The sequence below is a fragment of the Falco peregrinus genome, chromosome 6, assembly GCF_023634155.1.
Source record: "Falco peregrinus isolate bFalPer1 chromosome 6, bFalPer1.pri, whole genome shotgun sequence".
Classification (NCBI taxonomy): domain Eukaryota; kingdom Metazoa; phylum Chordata; class Aves; order Falconiformes; family Falconidae; genus Falco; species Falco peregrinus.
In genome coordinates this window covers 24144796-24158294 of record NC_073726.1, presented here as the reverse complement: position 1 = coordinate 24158294, position 13499 = coordinate 24144796, and the positions used below count along the sequence as shown (strand labels likewise).

General features: G+C 43.1%; 1 protein-coding gene across 2 annotated transcripts in view; it reads right to left on the bottom strand.

Annotated features, from left to right (window-relative positions):
* The window catches only part of FRMD4A (FERM domain containing 4A), a 387455-nt gene that overhangs the window by 334067 nt on the left and 39889 nt on the right, over nucleotides 1-13499 (bottom strand). The window lies entirely within an intron of this gene.

Genomic DNA, 13499 nt, shown 5'->3' with positions numbered 1-13499 from the left:
TGCTGGATCCAGAAGCGAGTGTTCTCCACATTCACTTGGAGCATCAATGTGAAAAACATACTGGCAGGACTTAGAGACTAATTATTTTAAGCTGGTGTGTTTTTTGGTGTGGGGTTTTTTTTTTTTTCCTCTTTTACAAAGGTGCTGGCTCTTATTACTCTACACCTCTGTTCAAAGACGAATCAAAACATCTCTTCCTATCTGCAAATCAGAACTTCATTCAGGCATGGTGTTTGTGTGTGAGTCTTAGGCCTTCTTTTTATGTTCATTTGAAATGCAATATTGGTTTGGCATTTTTTTAGTTTAAAAAGGCTCTAAAGCAATCACCCTTTCTGATGCCAAATCTGTATGGAAGGAGGAAAAAGTAACTGGTCCTAAATCATCAGGGCAACACTGGAAGAAATGCATGTCCCAGAAGATAAAAAGAACGTGAAAACAAATGGTGTAATCAATGCAGATCTAAACATGGTGCTGGAAAGATGAAAAAAAGGTGCAATGCACAGAGAGGAAGCTTGATTGTATTCAGGGGAAAAAAGTATAGCTGACACAAATGGACTGCCTTCACATATGGGGCCACATGACTGCTGGTGTGAAAAGCCAGAAGTAGAAAACATTTCGCTGCTCTTTCAGAACACTTACATTTGTGCTAATCTGTAAAGCACAACATGTAAAATTCTGCTGCTGTATTTGGTGTATGAAGAAGCAACACCAAACATTTGGTATAAATGGATACTTGCAGGTCAGGAACAATTTTTTTTTGGACCACCATGGAGATATACATTATTAAGGGCGTGTGCTCTCCCTGAGCTGGAAAACTCTTTCCAGACTGCTAATGGTTTCCTCATGTTTAATAATGCAGGCTGAAATTGCCATTCTGGATGATTACTGCCTCCTCCCCTTAAATTCAGGCAAAAGTTAGAGTTGTCTATGAGAGTAAGATGGGAGGGCAGTGAGGGGGGCGTAATGAAGGCATTTTCCAATATCCCCAGTAATCTGAAAAATTGTACAGACCTCAGGCCGTACAGCAACCACTTGAAAGCTGTTAAGCGTGGTCTGTGCACCATGATCACACTGTAGAGTTTTGCTATTCCATGGAAATCTGCTCACTCAGTTACACTGTGTATCTTCGGGAAAAAAACTAAAGTTTGCATTTGTTTGGGAAAGACAAGGTATGATTATATATTTTTTTGCATCCCAAATAGAATGCTTGAACTTTGAATATCTTTTAAAGTTCACCAGACTGTGCACATATTGTCTTCTTTGAGCAAGAGCCCACGTTTCCACCTGCTTGGAAAGGTTCTTCTAGTAGTGATTGCTCCTGTGTGCTTCTAGTAACTGGGATTTAATGAGAGAAAGCACAAGGAATGGAGAAGGAAAGAAAGCCTAGAGGGAGAGAACAATGTGGAGGTGGTGAGGAGACACACGAGGACTGGGTGAAAGTGAGGGAGAGATGGGATTAGCTGAGGATTTGGGGAAAACCTGGAGCCACCAAGAGAAAGGTATGGATGACAGAAATATGTCTAGCTGGACAAAGAACATAAAAAAAGGACCCAAACAAGAGAAGAAACCTGAGATCTGATGAGACAGTTGTTGAGGGAGAGTTAGGGTTATGGGGAATGACCGTCAGTGGGCACGGAGGAAAATCAGGGAGGGAGAGACAAGCAGAGGAGTGGGAGTAGGAGCTGTGGTGGGTAGACCCTGGCTGGGCACCAGATGCCCACCACAGCCACTTGTCACTGCCCCCTTCAGCCGGGAAGGGGAGAGAAAATACAGCGAAAGGCTCATGGGTCAAGGTAAGGACGGGGAGATCACTCAGCAGTTACCGCCATGGGCAAAACAGGCTCGACTCTGGGAAATTAATTTATTACCCATCAGTTCAGAGTAGGATAATGAGAAATAAAACCAAATCTTAAAAACACCTTTCCCCCGCTCCTCCTTTCTTCCCAGACTCAATTTCACTCCCGATTTCTCTCCCTCCTGCCCCTGAGCAGCACAGGGGGATGGGGATGGGGCCAATCCACCACACAAGCTGGCTGGCATGGGCTCAATCGGGCATGGGGGAAGCTTCCTGGAGCTTCTTACAGAAGCCACCTCCATAGACCCCCACTGCCAAAACCTTGCCATGCAAACCCAAGGCAGGAGCTCATCCTGGCAGGGCAGGGTGACAGCAGGAAACAGCTATGTGGGTTAGTTGCTGCAGTTGCCCAAGGAAGCTTGAAGCAGTTCCTGACTTTCAAGTGCATGACTGAGCTGCTTAATATTACTCATTTCATTTTTTTTTCTAATTACTGTATTAAAAGCTAAAGAACAAGAGAGTTTCTTGAGGCAACAATGAAATCTCTCACAGAAATCTCCCAGGATTTGTTACAGAAAGCTCTATTTAATACTGTGATTACTGATGTGTGATGGTGGGTCAACAGCAGGGCAAGAATCAGTGCACATGGGTTACAGTGCAGGGGCTTGCTACCATATGCCTGTGCAGCATGTTTGGTATCTAGGGCAGTTCATACCAGCAGACTCACAAACAGTCTTTTGGACGTGTGGGTATATCACAGTATCCACCAAACCCAAAGCTCCTTGGCTTGGTGAGACAAAGCCACAATAATACGGGCTGTTCCAAAGGGATCCCATGCTAGGTCCTTAACAGTCAAGTCCCTATAGCACAGAGGGATGGGGCTGGTTGGATTTCTTGGAAACACGAGGAGTGGGAAGTCTCTTCAACTGTGGCAGTGGAGAAATACTTGCTAAGATTTGTATGTAACACAAGAGGAGGCTAACCCAGAATGCCAAGTCCCCTTACCCTCTGTGGTGTTTACTACTGAGGTGCTGAGCGAAAGAGCCCTTATCCCATCAGAGCAGAATGTGACAGGCTTGTCAATTCCCTGCAGCAGTTTCAAGAACTACAGTGAGGATGAGGCTGACATTGGAGACTGTAATAGCACACTGAAAAAAAAGGTGATTTTTTTCTCCAGTTGCAACAGCAGTTGAGTAAGCAGTTTTTAAGATAAAATCAGACAAGACCTGAGGTCCACCAGACCTCTCCAGGGCAGCCTGCTCCAGGATCTGTGGTTTATAGACACTACGTAGCAGGTTCACTATCAGCTCAGCTGAGAGCCTCAGGCTTGATAAGAGTATGAGTGAATGGTCTGCATTCAGAGATTTTCTGGCATCTTTCTGATTTTGGGCATGAAGCGTGATCAATAGCAATGGATTGAGGGAATGCTAGCACCCCAAAAAGGATTTGAAAACCAGGCAAAGATTATTAATCGCTGGATACGGATTTCAAGTCTGAGAGCGTCAACTAAGCAGTATAGGCTTTCCTGGGGGTGCAGAAGTGCCAGAGTTTGATCTGAATCCCCAACAGGATAAGTTTACTACTTTCACAGCATTACCTTAGAAAACTTTAAACTAAGTACGGATGAAAGATGATATCAGCAAAGCCAACTGCATAAATATCTACCAGGTCTCTACTGGGAGGGATTTATGGTTCTCATAAGATCCCACGATTTTAGTATTATCAGTACAAAACAGGTTAGCATCAAGGCAGTCAAGCTTAGCACCTGATCGATAGTTACACCAACAGAGCAGCCGTAACCTCCAACCTCATTTTATATGAAATGAAAAAAGAACTGATTTTACTTCTTACCCATGACACACTAAAGCAGACCAAAAACTCAAGCTTAATATGCAGATACAGGAGCAAGCAGATACAGATGTCCTGTAGTGGCCACAACCACGGCAACAATATTTTAAATAAATCCATTTGCAAAGCTAAAACTGCTGGCTGAAGATGGTGGCAGCTACTGACTGGGTTTCCCATCGCCAAACTGGAAGGTTTTATACCCAAGGAAAGAAATGAAATCTTTTCTCTGTCCCATACAGCTGCAATGTCCATGCCAACAGCATGGACCGGGCACCAGGGTTGTGCTGATGTGTCACATAGTGTTGGTCACTGTGGTGGGTTGTCTTATTGCTCAGTGAGAGCCTGGATGGGGCCGCAGGTGGCACCTGCCGCCTGAGGTGCCCCCAGCTCACAGCCACGTCTGGCTCCTTGGCTTAGGCTGTGAATTCTGTCGTGAGATACAGATGACCTTTAATTGAACATGTCTTTGCTGTATACATAGCATCAGTCACAGGAAAACCCTGTTGGGTTGTGGGATCATGTTGGTCTCCAGCTATCACAGTGATAAACGTGATTAACTGCAGCTATGAAAAGGAATTTCATTCTGACTGCTAACCTCACAGAAGAAAAAAAGATCAAATAAACCAAAGGATGGGCTGCAATATGACATTTTTACATCCACATTAGTTTGTCTTCTACCTTTGGGCTGATGGCTCGTGATGGGAACAACAGTTGCTTTTGCATGGTCAGTGCTTGCCATTGCTACTCTGTGGGACAGAGGTGCCACAGGTAATTTGCATTACAAGGAGGTGGAAACTGCAGCATCTCTCCAAGGTTGTTGTAACCATCGACAAATATCGGTGACTCCATCATTTTGTCACATACCAAATCTACCGGGGTCCTCTGTCGGAACAACTAATAGCCAGTCTTGAAACCTCCAGTGACCGAAAGCCTCTGTTGAATGAATGAAGTTGCAAAGGGAAGGGCTGAAATTAATTCTGCATTTACTTGATCTAAAATTCAGACTCTTTAGAGGAATCTGTTGCTGAGGCTTAGAGTATGTAACATTGTGAACACACATCCAATAGGAGCTGCAAGGAGGATACAGCCCTGTATAAAACAGTTCAATATTCAGAAGACTTCAACGAAACTGAACTTCAAACGTGTTATTTGCTATTTTCTTTTCTTTGTAGACTTTTAAACACCAACAGAACATGATTTATCTCTTTGATCATCTTGAAGAATCCACTTAACATAAATTATTTTATTCAAGAGGGTTTTTTTATTTAGCAGGAAATGCTGTAAAAATATCCAGTGGCTGATAGCTGAGGCTTGCAATATAAATTGCGCTGCATATTTTTAACAAGAATAATTAATTATTGGAATAATTTACCCAAGGATGCAGTCATTTCACCATCAGCTATGGCTTTTAAAAAATACTAGGTTTTTCTGATGGATTGGATGCTTCAATGTCCAACGTTTGGAGTGAAGACAGGAACTAAGAGCTGATGTGTATGGTTATGCTGGATTAATTTCCTATGACCTATGAGTCTCTTCACTAAAGGCAGGATTTTCTTCATGCTTTTTGTAGTTTTTATAGACCCATTTACCAAACTGTATGCCGTTGTCTTAACTTTGCAAACAAAGCTGCATTTATGATGTCTTAAAGGGAGACTTGAACAGACACTTCATACAAAACATTCACAGCTGCATAAATCAACTCTAAGAGAATATTAGGTGTTTATTAGCAAGAAAACATAAGCTGTAGGAGCATGCTTTGTACCTTCATTTCTTTGTGCTTCTCTTGTAAAGCATTAAGGATGTCCTAGGATATGAGGTAATTAGGGAGATAGTGTATTACAGCCAAATAAATGCCACATACTTCCTCCTCTCTGGACAGCTTGTAAATCACTGTTTATATCCTCACTACCATAAACACTTTTCTGCAAAGGCTGCACTGCCCTGCTACGGAACTTGTAAAAATATTTAAATATCAGAATTTATTCTGTGAAGACCTTTGAAATGAAAGTGACGGGATGCAATCAGAGCTTAAAATGCAAAACTGGGAAACAAGCAAAATCTGAAATGGGAGCCAGATGAATGTGTCTGTACTTAGCACACCCCCATACTGCTGGTTTAAAGCAAGAGAAAGCAGCAGCATGAGGTTTGCCACCTGCACCATGTTGATAGCACGGTAACATGAGATTGCACCCTTGGCTTTTTTTGAGTCAGGGGGGTTGAAAGCAGCATTGTGCATCCCCAGCCTGGAGCTGTGGTCTGTACCCACTCCTGCATTGAGCACCCATCTCCTGTGAGAGGGATCCTACAGTCTTGTTCCCTCCCCCTCCCATTCCTTTTCTCTCTCCTGACAGTCCTGAAGGGTTTTAGAGGGGCATGTGCTGCAGCTGATGTCGCGGTGAAATGTTTCACTCAGGTGCTTCCAGATCAGCCTCCCTTAAAAGACAGCAGGCCCCTGCCAAGTGGATTACGTTGTCAAGGCAACATTTCCCCTGAAAAACTGGACAGCAAGAGAGATCTTATTGTATAGGAAGATTACAGTTCCTCAAGTGATCCTCTGTCATTACTTCTGCACTTAACAAATTCAGTGCTGAACATCTGTAACGGACTTATAAACTCTATCCCATGGCTTCCACTCCTTTAGCCAGGACAGCTTCCCATGGTGGGTGTTTGCTCCTCGGTGGCAGTTTCAGCTTTCCTTGCTTTTTCTATCCAACCAAAGTGGCCACAGAGACCACAGCTGCTTGGAGAGGAGCAGGGTGGGCAACTGGGTCAGTGACCCCTTTGGACATCCCAGCAAAATCTCTTGCAGATAGGTTACAGGGCTGTTAGACCAACCTGGAGGCAAAAAGACCTCAGAGAGAGCCAACAGCTATATAGCTAAACTGGAACTGGCAGCTTGGTAGAAGAACCTACAGACAGACCTGGCTTCACAGGTAAACCTGAGTTTATCTATTTATGCACTCAGGGGTTTAAGCCAATTCCAACTAATTGACATACCAGCGTGGGTTCATCGGTTAAAAGGGAGTCGTATCTAAAAACCTTCCCTTTTATTTTCCATCAGGTTCCATCAGCACCATCTGGACTCTAAGTTCGACTATGGCAGAAAATTTCAATGAACACTTTTAAATTAATTGCATGCTAGTCTCACAAGCAATGGCTTAGCAATGCAAACAAGAAGCTGCACCCAGAGCCTCCTCGCATCTGTGAAAGTATGGCAAAACATCTGTCCCATCAAGGGTCCATGGATGTTTGAGGATTTTAATACCAGAAAGGAGTGATATTGATTATCCAGGCAGATCTCATGACAGAAAGGAGAGAAGGCATCACCATTCCTTGATCAAAAGCTTCTCATAAAAAATGACCAAACCTTTATTCCAAGTACTGAAAGCATATGTGTATCTCAGCCATATTTCCAGACAAGCTGCTCTGTTTTTAGCCCATGGCGTGTATCACCCTGCTGTTACGTTCTGCATGATCAGAGCAGTCTCTGCAGTCCAGCAGTGGCTGCTGGAAAACCAGAAACAACATCATATTTATAAGACCACTGGGTCTCCTTCTTGGGTGGACCTTGAGCCCTTTCTTTCAACTGACAGAACTAATAATTTGCATTATCAGCCTCTATAGTGCCCTCCTGATGACATGGGGCTCCAGGCAAATATTGCAGGCTTTCACCCCGAAGCCTTCAGGAATGCCACCTCTCTTCACCCAAAGCACTCAGAGTCTCTTGGAACAATTCGTTGTCCTCACAATTTTTTTGAGCAATAATTTGGCCCCATAGAAAAAAAACTTTTTAAAAAAAGGAAAGCAAAGGACTATTTGAAGGGATCTTTCAAAGTGCTTTAGCCCAAGATGTCTTTTATATATATATACCTTCTTATTTTGTATCCCTTAGTACTTAGAAATTAATGTTATTATGTTAATTAATATTACTAATATTAGAAATTAGCCAATGTGCTAATGTCTTTTTGATGCTTTCTCACATCCCCCAAAAGGAGTTTGTTTGCAGGCTGTGCTGCCATGTGATTTCTGACTGAAACAATCCTATAATTCTAAGATTTACCTAAGCTTGTCAGTCTGTGAGCATTAAAAATTCAATTCTAAACACAGGATGACCCCTTATTCCCAGTCTATGACAACTAACGCATTATGTCCTTACAGTAAAAGAACTTTATTGTAACAGTTGTATTGTGGTTTTGTCTTTTTTGCTCTCTCGGTCTCATCAGGGTAATTGAGAAGTGAAGCCAGTTAAAACAGAGGGCTAAGACAGATGCTGATTTTGACCTCCATTTGTATCAGAGTGATCCCATGCCTCAATTATTATCTGTGCTCTATTCCAGCTGCCATGCTGCTATGACACTAGAAAGACTTTTGATGTTGTTTCCTTACTTAAAGGATTTACAGTCTGAGATACTAGAAGGGCAGACAGACAGACAGACAGACAGAATGGAGGAACTGTGAGACAAACAGATATGCCAGTTTTCCAATTTTCCAGCAGTGAGCTGCCAGAACTGCTGGCTGTCCTGTATCAGCCCACAGCACACGTCCCACTGACCCAGCGCCACCTGCTCAGAACCAAAGTGTGCCAGGTCCATGCACCACATCACTGTCAGGCATGGCCATTTCTTCCAAAGAAGCATGATGAACTGCTGAGATATTTTGCCAGTGAAATCAGAGCCTTGGAAATGTCAGCCCTCAGGGTTGTTGTTTCTCATTAGGAAAAGCAGGGACATCACTTCCTAAGAGCTGTGCCTGAAGTGTGACCTGAGAAGTTCTCCTGCGTCTGGGTGATGCAAGGGCTTCACCTCCTGCCACAGGCTGTGCCAGCCCCATCCCCTCTCTGCTGTCAGAAGCAAGAGGTATGGAGCAACCACCTGAGCATCAGAGATCCCCAGCAGTGATGGGAAGGACATCTGGGACAGAGAAGCAGCTCCTGTGATCTCCCTTCCTTGTCAGGCAGTAGGAAGCATGAGGTCAGGTACAGAGGATGAGGTCAGCAAAAGAGGATGAGGTCAGGAAGGAAGAGGTCAGGCTCATCCTCAACCTCAACATCCCAGGTTAAGCTGGAAGGGACAGCCAAGATGTGGTCCTCCCAAACCTACCTTTCAGACAGTAACAAGTCTCCAGGTGGAAGTGCATTTGGTTGCGCTCTTGTTTGGTGGGTGAGAGTGAGCCTGAAGCAAGCATATACAGTTAGCGTATATATGAATATTTCTCCCCGTTCTCCAGGCAGCTGAAGCAAAACGCACTAAGAATTGCTGTGCTGAAGTCCCAGTGTCAGTCATTGCTTGTGAAAGGTCACCCTAACTGAAGCAGTTGGTTGGATCCCGTGCATCGTCGTGCTGTTTGCTCTGAGTGGAGGGAAGGATCAGCTGCAGAGAAGGAATTTCACTTTCAGAGGCCTTTCCGATGCAGAACTGCTGGTCATTTTCCTCATCGATATCTGCCTTTGCAATTTACTCCACACAGGATCACTGTCAGCCTCATTTTCTTTGCTTTTACATCCATGCAACTGGGAAAACATCTTCAGTACAAAAGGTAACTGTGTAAAGACAGAACAGAAAAGCCACTAAAGGCAAGAGCAGGCTTTGAAAAGGCTCTACTTTGGAAACCTTTTCAGCTGTATTGAAGGCTGAGCTGGCATTTATTTTTTTCAAAAATTTCTTTTACTGTCCAGTCAACTTATTCCACCTGAATTCTGAACAGGTTGCACTTGCCCTTATGCAAACTAATAAGGAAGATTTCAGTCTCTGTAGCAGAACAATTTGGCAGTAGGGGACAGGCCAGGTTTCTCTGACAGATGCAAATATTTACACCAGATAGCGAACATGTCACAGGGTCAGCAACAGAGCAGCTGCAATACCAGCACAAAGCCACCTAATGTTCCCTTTGGCTCCAGGTTCACATAATTGATTGAATCAGCAGATAATCAGTTACACTAAACACCCACTAAATCTTCTCTTTGTCGGCAAAGATGAAGCTTCTTATATAGAGAGACATTTAAAGGATGAGCTAAAGCTATTTCCCAGAGTCATGTGTAAATACAGATGTCATTATTTAAAGTATGCATTGCACACATTTAAACTAACCACTGTGGCCTATGGCACAAGCTAGAGTACTCATAATGTGATTTTCCCTGCAAATTTCATTGAATAAAGAAAATAAAATATTGAAACACAAGTCTGGAAAGGGATGTTCCCAGCTGAGACACCTGATCCAAGCTGGCTGCTGGGGCTCTCTGTTCTCTTAATGGAAACAAGAGTGTTCAGGTCATGAACCATTTTGCCCAATTTTAGCTAAATTGGAATGATGAGTCAGGTCCTCAAAACATCTGTTTCTCTCCTCTGATAAAACAAGGTGTTGAGACAAATAGCACAGGTGTAAGCATATATATTGTGGAGACTGCATTGGGTCAGATGATTTCCCTGTTCAGTTCGAAATGAGCCTCATTTAGCACTAGTAATAAAAACCTAACACAGAAATTTAAAAAGCTTCCAGCTTTGGTCAAAATACTGAACTTCTACAGAAGTCTGTCTTCTTACTTGGCTTATTTCTCAAAGTCTCATTCTACCTGGTTGTCCAAGTTTCTGCTCTTGTCTATCCCACCCTTGTAGTAAAAAGTATCACCTCCATACTCAACCCTAGAAGGTATTTGGTAAGTTGTCATCCTGGCTCATACATCTCAAGAACTTATTCCTGCAATGCTGTCCATAGCAACACTTGTTGATTTGTTCAGAAAAAGCCCTTTTTTGCTGTTGTTTCTCTTTCCTGACATCTCCCAAGCAGCATACTATCTGTATGCGTATGTCCTATGGCGTGATATTCCTAGGGTGCACACCACCACCTAAGAGACACCTCAAAGACTTTCAACATCCCAACAACACACAAGTTACATATGTTAACAACCTGACCAAGGCTTACTGTAGCACTGATGAATGTGGGTCAGCTTAGAAGGTAGTACAGACACCTGGCTTGAGCAGTTTTGCTCTAATGATTTTTTAGAGATACCTCTTCAGAAGAAGGCGCTGAGTCAAATGGTACCTTTGGGACACTCCCAGATGAATAGAGAGACTACATTTCTTATGGCTCTGGAGCATAGCTAAATGCTGGGATTCCTTTTCATCTCCTGAAATAGCTCTGCCCAAATTGTAAAAATGGAGCACAAAAAATTCCTTCAAACTGAGCCGACTCCTGAGAGGGAGGTTTGGTGGGAGGGATTAGGGGATTCTGTTTAGCTGGAGAAGTGCACTGAAACTGGACTTCCCATGCAGATCATGGTGATCACATCCATGCAAAGCCATGCACTTTATGTTCACGCATATCCCCCAAGCTTCACTCCTCTTCGATATTTATTTGGCCTCTTCTGTTGAAGTGCAATATTCCTCTGTAAACCGATATCTATGTGAGCTCAAACTGAAGGAAAAAGGGATGAAAGACTCCCACTTTGCAGGTTCATAGATAGCAGGGGGCCTAAAGGCTGCTTTTGAACCTGCATCTGTGTCTCTGCAACCATTTGCCTTACCTGTAAAATTCACTACAGTATGAAAAATGCTCTCTGAGATCATCTGATCATCTGAGGGCTTTTCAGTGATGCTGGGACAAATCTGTGTTTAGAGTTCTGAGAACAGCTTTGCAGGATGCTGTTCCCCTTTCACGTACAACAGCCTCCCCGTTAATGACGAAAGTTTCTTCCTTGGAGAGCTGAGGAATAAAAAAAAATCCGAATTGTGCAGTCCCTTTATTGTGCTTCAGAGGGAGAAAGGAGAGCATTAGCTGATGCTGTCCCACAATGTTTTCCTTTTACTGGCTAATCATTTGAGCATATCCAGTAGGAACAGTAGTGTACATCATGTTTAAAAAAAAGAACTCCAGTGTTTAAGTGTATGGCTCAACATAAATAAGTCATGAGCAGAGGAGCTCATTTCAAATTCATAGAGAGGTAAATGAAAGGAAGATGAAAAAATTCCACTTTTATGCAATAAGCTTCACATCTCTCTCAGGTATAAAACCCTGGTGACTTCAATGGAGTTGCACCAGGAATGGATTTGGTCCCATATATTTGCCTTAAAGAGTTTATCTGCCCCAAAGCAATAGACTGTGCCTGAGGAAGCAATAACAGCTCTGATGTTCATGATGGGGGAGGGCTGGTACCATGCTGTCTGAATTAACCAAGAAACATGATGCATTAGCAGTGCAGGAGAGGGCTCTGGGGGAGCCAGGTTTGCGGAGGGATGCTCCATTTTATAGGAGCAATTGGCGTTCTACAGCAGCCATGAGCTACACACATTGCCTGCCTCACTATTCCCCTGCACCTGGGGATGAAATGGGGACAACTAAAATTGAGCAGCTGCAAAACTGAGTGCAGGGTTCAAATGATTCCTACTTCTGCCCCAGGTCTTCTCCTGGTGGGAGGGTGAGACCTCACCAGGACATAGAGCTGGCAAGGCCACCCAGTAAGGCCAGACTTCCAGTCTTTTTCCAGAGCAATTTGACCACCTCTCCCATTTTCTCTGTGTTGTCTCCCACCTTTCACATGCTCAGCTTCTTCTGCCATTGCTTCAGTTTATCACAGTTCCCTTTATTTGTGGGGTTTTCTTTCCTTTTGGGGTATCCAAGGCACAGAATTTCAGGCCACCTTGGCCTTCAGTTTCAGTCCTTGTAGTTTAACGATCTGGTGGCAGCTTTAGTTATAAGTGATCAAGGCATTTTAAGGGAAACAGTAAAGGCAAACCTGAATCTGTTACGTATATTTTGCAGTGCGCAGAAGCCACTAGCTAAGGTGTGTACAAGGCACTCACAGAGAAGTAAGCAACTGTTTCTCCAGTAGGCTTACAATATAAACAGAAGGAGATCAATTAGTACTAACAAATGCTGAGGAAAAGGAAATAGCTGATATGAATTTGAGAAAGACCATACAGGCATCCGGTGGCAGAAATGGGAATTTCTGCATGCCACATCCCAGCATCCCCAGCCCAGGACCATCCTTTTGCCAGCAGGATCTTCAGATAACACATCCCTGATTTTGTAGCACTGTCCAAAACTGCAAGTCCACTGAGAAAACATAGAAATGCAAAAAGACTCTACAGCTGAAAGTAATCTGCTGGTGAGTCTAGGTATCAAGTTCGTCAGATGGTATCAGGCAACAGAAGGGGGATCATTTTCCACTTCACCTTCTAAAACTCCTCAGACTCTACTGCACTGCTTGGAGACAGGGTAAGTCATTGCTTATCTCATATACAAAACCAAGGGGGGGGGGGGGGATTAGAAATCTACAGTTATTTCTTTGCTGTATTGAGAAAGCATTTTTTAGAGTGATGCATCTTGATGGGCCCAAAAAGAGGAATAAAAAATTAAAAAAGAGAGGTAAGAGGAGAGATGCAACCCAGGCAAAACAGAAAATGGTTTGTACAGTGATTACCTGGTGAAAACACAACTAGTTTAATGAAATCTGTTGCTGCCCCTCTAAAGAGTGCCTTTGCCTCCATAGAAGCATTAAACTACTTTAATGATATCGATTTGGGTCAAAGTGTGCAAGCCCTCCAATGTGGATACACTTTAGTTGCTAATAAAGAGGCTTATTTCAAATGCAGGAATCTGAAAAGGAGAGTAAGTTACTTTCCTGTATAGCTATATTCAGTCTGGAGATTATCTTGGTATCAAGATTTAGGTTAAGCTTTTCTTATCTAAAAAAAAATAAAAGAGGGGAAGAAAAAAAAAAAAGAAGCTTGAACTAAAGCAGTTAAAGCACTACCCAAAAAAGTTAAACCACTATAGAACTACAATTACATAGACTTTTTTTCTATTTCTTGAGTTGTCAGTTCCACTAGCATGAACACAAAAGGTTTTAAACTGTGGTAGT